The 14,433-nt window shown below is 50.2% G+C and overlaps 1 long non-coding RNA gene across 1 annotated transcript in view; it reads left to right on the forward strand.

The window, feature by feature from the left end:
• Window positions 1–13,392: 13,392 nt before the first annotated feature.
• LOC146691693 (uncharacterized) overlaps window positions 13,393–14,433 on the forward strand; it is a 33,042-nt gene continuing 32,001 nt past the window's right edge. Inside the window, exon 1 of the long non-coding RNA XR_014915085.1 lies at window positions 13,393–13,639. This is a non-coding gene — a long non-coding RNA (uncharacterized LOC146691693). The remainder of the gene's footprint in view (window positions 13,640–14,433) is intronic.

Raw genomic sequence — 14,433 nt, forward strand, 5'->3', positions numbered from 1 at the left:
CAGCAGAAATGGGTTTCTTCCTAAGGGTGACTGGCCTCTCCCTTAGAGATAGGGTGAGAAGTTCAGCCATTCAGGAGGGGCTCAGTGTAGAACCGCTGCTCCTCCACATCGAAAGGAGCCAGTTGAGGTGGTTCGGGCATCTGACGAGGATGCATCCTGGGCGAGGTTTTCTGGGCATGTCCCACCGGGAGGAAGCCCAGGGCACACTGGACACGCTGGAGAGATTATGTCTCTCGAATGGCCTGGGAACGCCTTGGTGTTCCCCCGGATAAGCTGGAGGAGGTGGCTGGGGAGAGGGAGGTCTGGGCTTCTCTGCTTGGGCTGCTGCCCGTGCGACCTGGCCCTGGATAAGCGGAAGAAAATGGATAGATGGATGGCCCCTCAATGCAGTAAAATTGTCCTGTAGCCTTAGCAGGAAAAACAGCCCAAACCATAATGTTTCCACCTCCGTGTTTGACAGCGGGGATGGTGTTCTTTGGGTCGTACTCTGCATTTCTGACACGGCAGGTCGTTGATGCCAAAGAGCTGCATTTATGTTTCACCTGACCACAACACTTTCTCCCAAGCCGTGTCTGAATCTCTGATTAAAGAGATTACAGAGACCAAATACTTATCTCGCTCAGTGACATGCAAGTCAGTGTGAGAGTTTTACGTAAGGTGTTTTTCTGGGGTTTTGGTTGATATTCTGTCTCTTTACATTAAAAATGAAACTACCATAAAAATTGCAGACTGTTCATTTATTTTGAAGTGAGCAAATGTACAAATTCTGCAGGACATCAAATAATTCATTCCTCCAACTGTCTATCAGAGCGCAGAAGAGAATGACACTTAATTTGTGTTGATTTGTGTGATTAACAGTAAAGGCAAGATAAATGTGCTTTTTTATGCAGGTTATGGTGAGACAAATCTGGGATACATTATACTCACTCTGCAGTAGTTGGTGTGATCATGCATACCTTGTTTAAATTTAGCCACTGTCCCACTCAAGATTGTCTGTTGGTGCACCACTGGACCATTTTAAGCTCTGCTGTTATTTTTAAATCACTCCACGGAAGTCTGCTCTGGCTGCTTGCACTCACACACCTGCGGATGTGCACTGGATTTCCTCCAGCATGTCGAAACAGTGACCTCGTACTTGAATTTCAATTAGGAGAAAATGACATAGTGAGTTATAGTGAAATGAATCATGTGAGTAGAGCAGGTAGGGACCAAAATCTGCTGACTGCCAGCATACAACAGAAGAGTGGAATATGCCCACAGTTCAATTCGTTGAACCAAATATCCCCTTCTCAAAAGCCGACCCCCCGTTTAACTTTTAGGTCATAGTCAGATACTGGGCTGTCATCCCTGACATGAAGGTCAGATGACATCAGGTTTATGTTCACTATCTGCACAAGCTGGAGGTGCATGCAAATGCACACTTGCAAGTTTAAAAAGAGCCACCTAAAAATAGCAGCCACGCTTGAAGCGATCCAGAGGTTCAGCCTGGCCGAACTTAAATCAGATCTGATTTTTACTTTTATTTTACTGTTTTACAGGCGTAGTCATGGAGCGCATTGATTGCTTCGCATTCATTTCACTACATCAACATTTGGACTACTGAATAAAGCCGCCAACCCACCGCCAATCACTGTATTGATGGGGGAGATGTGCTGACGCAGTGGGCTTTATGGTTGCTGTATAATGATTGTTGCTATAATCACTTTCAAGTTAGCGTGTAAAATCCTTCCTAATCGTTTTTTATTATACGATGTAGTGCTTTGGCATCTGATAAACCTTTAAACGCATGAATCTATTACGTAAATCAGCCTTCCTGGATCATATTTCATTGATTCGAAGAAACACTGCATCCCTTCTGCTCAGCTCTCTGCAACTGTTAGGCATTAACAAGCAAATCCTCAATGACGACAAGGAATACTTCCAAAACAAGGAGTCAATCATTATCTGACTGTGTCTTTATATTGGGGGGGGGGGGTGCAGGTGAGCTTTCAGCTACACAGATATCTACTTGAGTCAACATCACTGGCTGCCACTTGTTAAATTGAACGGAATAAAGATTCTTGTTTACCTGCATCATCGATCTACCTTTTCATTGGCCCCACAGTCCCCACAGCAACTTTTCTTGGAAAGACCTTTTTAGGAACTCAAAAACATTACCTAGAAATAAAGTCCTAGGAACTGATTTCCTTTTTTTTGGCTCATGGTCTACAGTTCCCGTTTACCCCTGTAGACCCTGTTTTCCCCCACTCTGCCTTTTAATTTGAACTTTTGGACATGCAGCTTGTATTTTGACACTTTATGCATGTGTTTTACAGCAAACCTGATATCAGCAGCTTCCAAATAAAAGTAGGCTGTCTATTTTTGCTCAGCTTCTCCAAATAACCATTTTGTCTCAATTTTTACCCAAAAGGGGGGACAATGAGCAGGTTTAGCTGTAAGAGCATGTATTAGTCAGTGACCCTTCAGCAGCAGCTGATCTCTAGGACCAAATCTAACCCCTATGAATGTAGATTAAGTGGCAGTTTTTGGCTCTTTGGACGTGTTTGTTTTAAAACTCTGTTCCACTTAGCCCCATTGCTTGCTGCTTGCTGGATTAGCTCCTGCATGGTGCTAATGCAGCCATGCAAAAGCTCTGCTCTCCCTGGCTCATGCTCTTTATGTGCATACCTAGATATAAAGCACACCATATAATCCCTGTAAATTGTGGGCCCCCCTTCACTGGGTAAAACTCCCACAAGAATGCCATAAACCATCTAATCTGTGATTTAACATGAGCCCAGAAAGAAGCAAGCAAGTTAGCTGCCTGTCCAGATTGTCCAGATGAATTATGTTAACATGATTTAAACTTTTTCAGATTTTTATATGTTTCATAAAAAGACTCAGAGGGGAATTTGTTGTTTATAACTATGATCTCACCAACAAATGGATAATATACAGTACTGTGCAAAAAAAGTCACCTCTCATTTCTTCATATTCTGCAAGAAAAGTGGGGAAAAGATGTAAACACAGTATACAAGGCAAAAGAGTTTGTGCAATTCTAACAAGCTTGAATGTCATTAGTCATTGAATAATTCTCCAGGCTTCTTGGACGACATTTAAAGCTGTTCTTTGGATGTTGGCTGCTTTCATTCTGTTCTCTGTTGAGATAATCCCACGCTGCTTCAATAATGTTGAAGTCCGGGCTCTGGGGAGGCCAATCCATGACTAATAGTGTTTACTCCATGAGCAGCGTATTTGCAATCATGAATCGTTGCCAATCAGATGTTTTCCCAATGGTGGATCAAAATCTGAAGATGCTTTTCTGCATTCATAATTCCATCAGTTCTGACAAGATCTCCAACACCATTGACTGAAAAACAGCCTCAAACAACTACAAAGCCTTGTACTCACTGTTGTACTTCTCCTCCAATCTGCTCCATGCATATTGATGACAAATGATGTTGGCACTTATTCTCTTTCCAGTTCTTGTGTAGTTTGGTATATCTCATCCTTTTCTCCCTGTTTCCCTTAGGAATGGCTTCTTGACAGCCACCCTTCCGCTGATGCGATTTCTGATGAGGCTTCAGTGAACAGCAGATGGATCGATTGAAGGGCCAGATGCATCTCTCAGGTCCAGTGTCAGGTCTTTGCTAGATTTTTTTTTCTATTTCTGCTGTTTAAGAATCAACTTGTTGGAACAAAGGTACCATTTATGCCTGCCAAGCTGTTATATTTAGCATTTTTCCTACATTCAGGTTTTACAACAGGCTGCTGGTAACAAAGTGCATAAAAAACTATTTAAAATTGGTCTGTGGTGGGTAAACGCAACACATTTTCATTTTCTTTTTCTTATTGAATGATTCACAGGTCAGTCTTAAAGTAGCTTAACAAACAAGAAACATTCCTATACAGTATGGACAGAATTCAATAAAATTATTGGTCCTGATTACTCTAACCACACCAAAAAACAACAGTCAGGTAAACTGAAAGCAAAAAAAAAAGGTGTGTAAAAGCAGCTGACATGTGTGTACATGTGTGTGGTTGGAAAACAGGCAAATCAAACTTTCTTTTCACGTTTCCCCAAAAAGGAAGATAAGTAAATCTGAATGGGGAACTTTATCTGTAAGGAGTGTTTGTGAAAACAGTGAAATCTATCGATATCACATCATATACTGATGATGCAATCGAATCACACCATTGCAGAATGAAAGAAAAATATCACACTCAACGGAAGACTGCTCTGGTGCTCCTTTTATTTACTTTTAACTGGTGCAACATGTCATGATCAGCATGACTGGTCTTTGTGCTTTGCTGGATTTTGAGCATTGCGATTAATATCCGAGTCAAAGACACAGAAGAATGCAAAAGATTATCAGATCAACTTGGGACCTTGCCATCCCATGGCCTTTTGGGGGGATATTTGGACATTAGGGGTTAGGGTTAACCCACTATAGGTTTGAACTTAGACCTTTCTTGGTGTGAGGCAAAAGTGTTAATCACTGGACCACCTTGCAAATCAGATTTGTGCAATCTCTTTCTGATTCTAGACACATGCACTACTTTGGAGCGAACAAATTCTTATGCTGAATTTTCGGGGGTAGTTAGTCCTCGATAAATAGCTTCATCCAACAGTTCTTCTGTGTCTGTTAGGTGGATTTCTGGTTGTCAAGAAAGGCAAAATAAAATTAGGTGGTTTGAAGCTTTAGAAATTTTGAATATTTGGCATAAAATAGCATGAAATATCTAACAGTTAAATATTCCACTAGGTTCCCTTGTTAGGTGTGAAAAGCATATAGTAAGGCGTTCGCCTTACCTTTTACCCGAAAATATCTTCCTCTTGTGGCTTTATGTCGAAGACAGCTAAATGTGACTAAAACAGCAAACCTGTTTTCCATAAAGTCAAAAGAAAAACTGTTGGTAGATCATCTTTATGGTGTGGTCACTGCAGGTGATATTTCATTACATACTGACAATCAAGTTATTGTTTAACTATTTATTAAAGCAGATGTAAACATTTCAAAAATTACAAAGGGAACTGAGGGATTTTTCCACTGCAGGCAATATTAAATGGGACAGTTTACCTGTTATGTATATGAGTTAGTCTGTTATTTCCCTGACCACACCCAGAGAGTCATTATAGTATGTGGTGTGACCAAGGGAGGGAAGTAACAATGCACAATTGAAAGCTATATTGTCATGGTCCTGGGTCGGTGACCCAGCGCTTTTAGTTATCATTTTCTAGTTTATGATGATGATGATTATTATTGTTTGAGTTCTGTGTGTTATATTTGGTCTGCCTTTGAGTCTGTCTCTGTCTATGGTGTCACCCCATCTGTTTGTGAATCTGTCTGTTTAGTTCAATGTCTTGTCTGGTTCCATGTGTCTGAGTTTCCTGTTTTATTGTGAAGGTTTGTGTCATATGTGAGTGTGCTCAGTCTCGTCAGCTGTGATTTCTCCCAGGTGTGTTCCCCTCCTGTCTCTCATCCCTTGATTACTGCCGTCTGTGTATTTAAGCCCTGTGTTTCTCTGTGTCAGTGTCGCGTCGTACCCTCAACTAGCTGTGTGTTCTGCTTCTATGTTCCCAGTGTTTGGTCTCCTGCTCCAGTTTAGTGTTTCTTTCCAGTGTTTCAGTCCTTGGTTCCTCTGTTCTGACTTTTGGTTTTCTTTTGGTGAGTTTAGTTTGTACGAGGTTTTTCCCAGCAATAAAGCTGCGCCTTAAGTTTCACTTCCGTGTCTGAGTTCTGCATTTTGGGTCCACCACTCCTGCTTGCCTGCCACACAGCGATTCATGACAGAACGACGCGACCAGTAATGGATCCAGTGGACTCACCGTGGAAGCGCAGCTCCCGTTTTGACGGGACTCGGCTAGCGCTTGGAGGGCCTCCGTGCTGCCGTTCCTCACTAGCTGCTTACCCTTCGGTCCACTCACCTGCTTCCTCTCCGCGGACGCCCAGGTCTCGCAGAAAACGCTCCAGCCGGTCCCGGGAGGATTACTACGAGCCTGCAAGCAATCAGCTCACGCCAGCACAGGCATTTTATAAAATGCTGGGGATTATCATTGTTCCCCCCAGTGCACCCAACATTTCCACACCGCAGCAGGAGCAACTGCAGCCGAGTTTTCCCACATCACCTTCAGCCAGCCCTTCTCCCTCTTCAACTTGGAAGCGGCGAACGTGCCGCCAGCACTCACGGCTCCGGCAGGAGCCTGGGACTCTTCTCGACCAACCGCCTAGGGTGAGTGACAAAGTCCCCCTACATTCGCCTTCTGTGTCGAGGGATAAACGTACCGTTTCCCCCAAGGCCGCTAACGTCAGCTTCATGAACTCTAGATCCTCTATTCCTCCTGTTCCAGAAAATGACAGTATTCATTTTGAGAGCGATCGTTTCCACTTTGGTTCAAAAGACTGTGCTTCTGATGCTCCCTCGGACCCAGGAGTTAAGACTGTTTCATCTGGAACTGTTTATTCTGGAGCTATGTTTATTCAGTCAGCTGCCCGTCCGCTTTCAGCTCAGTCCCCTGCTCAGCAGCCGTCTGTAGCTCAGTCTCCAGTGTCACCTGCTCAGCAGCCACCTGTAGCTCAGTGTCCTGTGTTCCCTGCTCAGAAGCCGCCTGTAGCCCAGACACCAACTCCACCACCACCATTTTCGCCCCAAGCTCAGTTAGCCGCCCGGCCCGAAGCTCAGTTAGCCGCCCGGCCCGAAGCTCAGTTAGCCGCCCGGCCCGAAGCTCAGTTAGCCGCCCGGCCCGAAGCTCAGTCGCCACCTCCACCACATTCAGCCTCGCTTCCCATAGCACAGTCACATCCACAGCCTGACTTACTACAAACCTTATTTCAATCCTTAGCCCAGTCAATAGCTCAGTTGGTAGAGGAATCATCAGCCTTATCATCAGCTCGGTTTCAAACTTCACAACCATCATTTTCCCGACCTTTTCCTCAGTTGCCCTCAGCTCAGCCACCTATACAGCCATCATCTTCACCTACACCTCCGGTACAGCAAGCTATGTCTATCCAACCCTTACAGAACTGTTCCACAACCTTGAATTCTAATCAGAGAGACAAACCAAACAATATTGTTATCAGTCCTCAAAAGCTGGCCAGCTCTGAGACTGAGATTCACTCCAGGGCCTCCCCAGAGGCTGGGTTTCAGCCCCCAGCAGACTCTGGACCCCTGGCGGTTAAGAAGCCAGCTGAGGACCGCACCCGGCCGTTGCTGCCTGAGCAGACTCAATGCTCTGTGCAGCTGCAGTCTGCCATGTGTTTGCCAGAGGCCCCCGCGCCTGCTGGTCCTGTTGCGTTCCTGCCAGAGGCCCCCGCGCCTGCTGGTCCTGTTGCGTTCCTGCCAGAGGCCCCCGCGCCTGCTGGTCCTGTTGCGTTCCTGCCAGAGGCCCCCGCGCCTGCTGGTCCTGTTGCGTTCCTGCCAGAGGCCCCCGCGCCTGCTGGTCCTGTTGCGTTCCTGCCAGAGGCCCCCGCGCCTGCTGGTCCTGTTCTGTGTGTGCCAGGAGGCCCGAGGAGCCCGTCCAGCCTCCTTTCTCGTCAGTTGGGGGGCCCGAGGAGCCCGTCCAGCCTCCTTTCTCGTCAGTTGGGGGGCCCGAGGAGCCCGTCCAGCCTCCTTTCTCGTCAGTTGGGGGGCCCGAGGAGCCCATCCAGCCTCCTTTCTCGTCAGTTGGGGGGCCCGAGGAGCCCATCCAGCCTCCAGCTGCTCCACCAGCAGCCTCATCCGCGCTTGCAGCAGCGGTTTCATCCATGCCGCCACCTGCTGCAGCGCCTCCGTCTGCATCCTCCACGCCGTTGCCTGGCCCGGCCTCTGCTGCATCCTCCACGCCGTCGCCTGGTCCGGATTCAGCATCCTCAGCGTCGCCTGGTCCAGCGCATGCTTCGGCTTCATCCGCTTCACCTGGTCCAGCCTCCGTGTCTTCATCCTCGCCTGGTCCAGCCTCCGTGTCTTCATCCTCGCCTGGTCCAGCCTCCGTGTCTTCATCCTCGCCTGGTCCAGCCTCCGCATCACCTGCAGTGGCCTCCTCTTCAGCTTCCTCATCAGCTGCTTTGCCTGGTCCGGCTTCCTCATCAGCTGCTTTGCCTGGTCCGGCTTCCTCATCAGCTGCTTTGCCTGGTCCGGCTTCCTCATCAGCTGCCTTGCCTGGTCCGGCCTCCGCTTCTGCATCCTCGTCATCCCCGTCTGGTCCTGCCTCGTCTGGTCCTGCCTCGTCTGGTCCTGCCTCGTCTGGTCCTGTGCCCACCAGGCCATGGCCAGCACGCCTGGGACTGGAGGGCCGCCGCTGCCTTCCGCGCGGTCGGCCTCCTGAACTGCTCCGTCGTCTCCTTCGCCGCCGCCGTTGCCTTGCGCGCGGCCGGCCTCCTGAACTGTTCCGTCGTCTCCTTCGCCGCCGCCGTTGCCTTGCGCGCGGCCGGCCTCCTGAACTGTTCCGTCGCCTCCTTCGCCGCCGCCGTTGCCTTGCGCGCGGCCGGCCTCCTGAACTGTTTCCACGTCGCCTCCTTCGCCGCCGCCGTTGCCTTCCGCACGGCCGGCCCCCAGAACTGTTTGCCCGTCGTCGCAGTTGCCGTCCACACGGTCGGCCCCCGGAACTGTTTGCCCATCGTCGCAGTTGCCGTCCACACGGTCGGCCCCCGGAACTGAACCGTTTTGGCCTCCTGCGCTGTCGGCCTCCGGGTCGGCCCCCTGAACTTGACCTTCTGGGTCTTTCTGGGCTCTGTCCCTCCTTCCTGGTCCCCCGCCACCCACCCTGGTGGGGTTGTTTTCTGTTTTTGGCTGTTTTTTGTGCTTCTGTTGGGCGGTCTGGAGCCCGCCCTTGAGGGGGGGGTACTGTCATGGTCCTGGGTCGGTGACCCAGCGCTTTTAGTTATCATTTTCTAGTTTATGATGATGATGATTATTATTGTTTGAGTTCTGTGTGTTATATTTGGTCTGCCTTTGAGTCTGTCTCTGTCTATGGTGTCACCCCATCTGTTTGTGAATCTGTCTGTTTAGTTCAATGTCTTGTCTGGTTCCATGTGTCTGAGTTTCCTGTTTTATTGTGAAGGTTTGTGTCATATGTGAGTGTGCTCAGTCTCGTCAGCTGTGATTTCTCCCAGGTGTGTTCCCCTCCTGTCTCTCATCCCTTGATTACTGCCGTCTGTGTATTTAAGCCCTGTGTTTCTCTGTGTCAGTGTCGCGTCGTACCCTCAACTAGCTGTGTGTTCTGCTTCTATGTTCCCAGTGTTTGGTCTCCTGCTCCAGTTTAGTGTTTCTTTCCAGTGTTTCAGTCCTTGGTTCCTCTGTTCTGACTTTTGGTTTTCTTTTGGTGAGTTTAGTTTGTACGAGGTTTTTCCCAGCAATAAAGCTGCGCCTTAAGTTTCACTTCCGTGTCTGAGTTCTGCATTTTGGGTCCACCACTCCTGCTTGCCTGCCACACAGCGATTCATGACAGAACGACGCGACCAGTAATGGATCCAGTGGACTCACCGTGGAAGCGCAGCTCCCGTTTTGACGGGACTCGGCTAGCGCTTGGAGGGCCTCCGTGCTGCCGTTCCTCACTAGCTGCTTACCCTTCGGTCCACTCACCTGCTTCCTCTCCGCGGACGCCCAGGTCTCGCAGAAAACGCTCCAGCCGGTCCCGGGAGGATTACTACGAGCCTGCAAGCAATCAGCTCACGCCAGCACAGGCATTTTATAAAATGCTGGGGATTATCATTGTTCCCCCCAGTGCACCCAACATTTCCACACCGCAGCAGGAGCAACTGCAGCCGAGTTTTCCCACATCACCTTCAGCCAGCCCTTCTCCCTCTTCAACTTGGAAGCGGCGAACGTGCCGCCAGCACTCACGGCTCCGGCAGGAGCCTGGGACTCTTCTCGACCAACCGCCTAGGGTGAGTGACAAAGTCCCCCTACATTCGCCTTCTGTGTCGAGGGATAAACGTACCGTTTCCCCCAAGGCCGCTAACGTCAGCTTCATGAACTCTAGATCCTCTATTCCTCCTGTTCCAGAAAATGACAGTATTCATTTTGAGAGCGATCGTTTCCACTTTGGTTCAAAAGACTGTGCTTCTGATGCTCCCTCGGACCCAGGAGTTAAGACTGTTTCATCTGGAACTGTTTATTCTGGAGCTATGTTTATTCAGTCAGCTGCCCGTCCGCTTTCAGCTCAGTCCCCTGCTCAGCAGCCGTCTGTAGCTCAGTCTCCAGTGTCACCTGCTCAGCAGCCACCTGTAGCTCAGTGTCCTGTGTTCCCTGCTCAGAAGCCGCCTGTAGCCCAGACACCAACTCCACCACCACCATTTTCGCCCCAAGCTCAGTTAGCCGCCCGGCCCGAAGCTCAGTTAGCCGCCCGGCCCGAAGCTCAGTTAGCCGCCCGGCCCGAAGCTCAGTTAGCCGCCCGGCCCGAAGCTCAGTCGCCACCTCCACCACATTCAGCCTCGCTTCCCATAGCACAGTCACATCCACAGCCTGACTTACTACAAACCTTATTTCAATCCTTAGCCCAGTCAATAGCTCAGTTGGTAGAGGAATCATCAGCCTTATCATCAGCTCGGTTTCAAACTTCACAACCATCATTTTCCCGACCTTTTCCTCAGTTGCCCTCAGCTCAGCCACCTATACAGCCATCATCTTCACCTACACCTCCGGTACAGCAAGCTATGTCTATCCAACCCTTACAGAACTGTTCCACAACCTTGAATTCTAATCAGAGAGACAAACCAAACAATATTGTTATCAGTCCTCAAAAGCTGGCCAGCTCTGAGACTGAGATTCACTCCAGGGCCTCCCCAGAGGCTGGGTTTCAGCCCCCAGCAGACTCTGGACCCCTGGCGGTTAAGAAGCCAGCTGAGGACCGCACCCGGCCGTTGCTGCCTGAGCAGACTCAATGCTCTGTGCAGCTGCAGTCTGCCATGTGTTTGCCAGAGGCCCCCGCGCCTGCTGGTCCTGTTGCGTTCCTGCCAGAGGCCCCCGCGCCTGCTGGTCCTGTTGCGTTCCTGCCAGAGGCCCCCGCGCCTGCTGGTCCTGTTGCGTTCCTGCCAGAGGCCCCCGCGCCTGCTGGTCCTGTTCTGTGTGTGCCAGGGGGCCCGAGGAGCCCGTCCAGCCTCCTTTCTCGTCAGTTGGGGGGCCCGAGGAGCCCGTCCAGCCTCCTTTCTCGTCAGTTGGGGGGCCCGAGGAGCCCATCCAGCCTCCTTTCTCGTCAGTTGGGGGGCCCGAGGAGCCCATCCAGCCTCCAGCTGCTCCACCAGCAGCCTCATCCGCGCTTGCAGCAGCGGTTTCATCCATGCCGCCACCTGCTGCAGCGCCTCCGTCTGCATCCTCCACGCCGTTGCCTGGCCCGGCCTCTGCTGCATCCTCCACGCCGTCGCCTGGTCCGGATTCAGCATCCTCAGCGTCGCCTGGTCCAGCGCATGCTTCGGCTTCATCCGCTTCACCTGGTCCAGCCTCCGTGTCTTCATCCTCGCCTGGTCCAGCCTCCGTGTCTTCATCCTCGCCTGGTCCAGCCTCCGTGTCTTTATCCTCGCCTGGTCCAGCCTCCGCATCACCTGCAGTGGCCTCCTCTTCAGCTTCCTCATCAGCTGCTTTGCCTGGTCCGGCTTCCTCATCAGCTGCTTTGCCTGGTCCGGCTTCCTCATCAGCTGCCTTGCCTGGTCCGGCCTCCGCTTCTGCATCCTCGTCATCCCCGTCTGGTCCTGCCTCGTCTGGTCCTGCCTCGTCTGGTCCTGCCTCGTCTGGTCCTGCCTCGTCTGGTCCTGTGCCCACCAGGCCATGGCCAGCACGCCTGGGACTGGAGGGCCGCCGCTGCCTTCCGCGCGGTCGGCCTCCTGAACTGCTCCGTCGTCTCCTTCGCCGCCGCCGTTGCCTTGCGCGCGGCCGGCCTCCTGAACTGTTCCGTCGTCTCCTTCGCCGCCGCCGTTGCCTTGCGCGCGGCCGGCCTCCTGAACTGTTCCGTCGCCTCCTTCGCCGCCGCCGTTGCCTTGCGCGCGGCCGGCCTCCTGAACTGTTTCCACGTCGCCTCCTTCGCCGCCGCCGTTGCCTTCCGCACGGCCGGCCCCCAGAACTGTTTGCCCGTCGTCGCAGTTGCCGTCCACACGGTCGGCCCCCGGAACTGTTTGCCCATCGTCGCAGTTGCCGTCCACACGGTCGGCCCCCGGAACTGAACCGTTTTGGCCTCCTGCGCTGTCGGCCTCCGGGTCGGCCCCCTGAACTTGACCTTCTGGGTCTTTCTGGGCTCTGTCCCTCCTTCCTGGTCCCCCGCCACCCACCCTGGTGGGGTTGTTTTCTGTTTTTGGCTGTTTTTTGTGCTTCTGTTGGGCGGTCTGGAGCCCGCCCTTGAGGGGGGGGTACTGTCATGGTCCTGGGTCGGTGACCCAGCGCTTTTAGTTATCATTTTCTAGTTTATGATGATGATGATTATTATTGTTTGAGTTCTGTGTGTTATATTTGGTCTGCCTTTGAGTCTGTCTCTGTCTATGGTGTCACCCCATCTGTTTGTGAATCTGTCTGTTTAGTTCAATGTCTTGTCTGGTTCCATGTGTCTGAGTTTCCTGTTTTATTGTGAAGGTTTGTGTCATATGTGAGTGTGCTCAGTCTCGTCAGCTGTGATTTCTCCCAGGTGTGTTCCCCTCCTGTCTCTCATCCCTTGATTACTGCCGTCTGTGTATTTAAGCCCTGTGTTTCTCTGTGTCAGTGTCGCGTCGTACCCTCAACTAGCTGTGTGTTCTGCTTCTATGTTCCCAGTGTTTGGTCTCCTGCTCCAGTTTAGTGTTTCTTTCCAGTGTTTCAGTCCTTGGTTCCTCTGTTCTGACTTTTGGTTTTCTTTTGGTGAGTTTAGTTTGTACGAGGTTTTTCCCAGCAATAAAGCTGCGCCTTAAGTTTCACTTCCGTGTCTGAGTTCTGCATTTTGGGTCCACCACTCCTGCTTGCCTGCCACACAGTGATTCATGACATATATTTCTTGTGCAATTTTCAAATCCAGGCATACAACAAATGACAGCATTGCCTCTTTACCTGAAATATATAATGACAGATTGATGAATATGAAAATGACTCAGGTTGAGATCAGGTTTCCACAGGGCGAAAATGGAGAACAAGGAAAGCTAGTCAGATTAAAGTCCTGCGAACCTTAAGACCTGAAACAAGAGACGTGCTCGCAAGCAGGTAAATCACACCACGCTGCTGATTTAAACCGAGAGAAATCATGACTCGGCAAAACCCCTCCCTGAGGCGTGTCTGCAGCGTTTAGGCCTGATATGTGCTCACTTACACGTACGTTGTCTTTAAGGCTTCTGATCTATATTTATTCACATTTCTAACTGACTGTCACACTGGAAAATATCCTTCATGATGCATGAGGCCAGAAACCGGAGAGGGAAGGAGGGAGTGAATGAGAGTAAGACTTAAATCTGTTTAAGGATGACTAGAGGAGCAGTGGAAAAGAGACTAATTGAGCTGAAGTGTTGGTGAGGTGCAGGGGTGAGAAAAGAGGATAAGGTTGGAATGGAGGCGAGCAGGTGTGAGAAGGGATAAGGTGAAGGAAGGGAGAGTGGTGCAGAGGGGGGAGCACACCGTGTCCTCATTCATCTGTAGGTGTGTTTGAATGTAGAAGAACAAGAGAAACTGAGGGAACTCAGCAAATGTAATATGCTCACTGACAGAAACGAGGACTGGGCTGAACTGGGCAAAGGTGAGTTTTAAACTGACATCATGGCGTTACATTTATGAAGTGTATACTCGACTGGGCAGACTGGTCAATTGTGGTTTTGCCAGCCTGGCTCCAGAGCACCCACTCATCTCTCACATGGGTGTAGTCCAGCTTACCCTCATTATGACAGCATTACCATTCACCAGAAATACCCGTGTGTGTGCTGCGTGCGTGTATTTGTTTTCATGTACAAGAAAATAAATGCATCGATTGATCAATTCACTTTAGTGATTACTTCCTCTCACCGCTCTCTCTCTCTCTCTGTCTCTTTTTCCGTGCCCTACATTCAGATCTACTTTGAATTGCACGAAATGAAATCGTGCGTGACTGTGCTGCAACTGTGCTTCCTGCCTGTTTTTAATCAAATCAAATGTGATATTTTTGGGACAACTCTTTAACGTAGGTGCTTCAAGATTTATTTATTTTTGTTGTGAAACACTTAAGTCAATACCAGAGCAGTCTCAAACTATTATATCAATCTTCTTATCGAAACATTCTTTTAACTTTGCCCCTGCTCAGGGAGAATCGAGTTCAGGAACAATGAGGGATTCTGTCTTGCTTAAGAGCACTTCTGTAGGGCAGAGGGTCACTGACCCAGCACGTCTGCACCAAAGCTATCTAATTAGCAGTTGAGCAGTTTTGAAAAGTAATTTGCTGGCATTACAGTGTGTGCTGTATAACTGCGAGATCTGCAAGTGAGGAAGTGATGTGAGCTGGGGGAATTACTGCAGATCAGGCAGAAAGGAGCTCGATTTGTGTAGTGTTTTGTATTAGAC

Source organism: Copadichromis virginalis, linkage group LG15, assembly GCF_057382275.1.
Source record: "Copadichromis virginalis isolate Kocher_CV1m ecotype Utaka linkage group LG15, C_Virginalis_male_GT1.1, whole genome shotgun sequence".
Classification (NCBI taxonomy): domain Eukaryota; kingdom Metazoa; phylum Chordata; class Actinopteri; order Cichliformes; family Cichlidae; genus Copadichromis; species Copadichromis virginalis.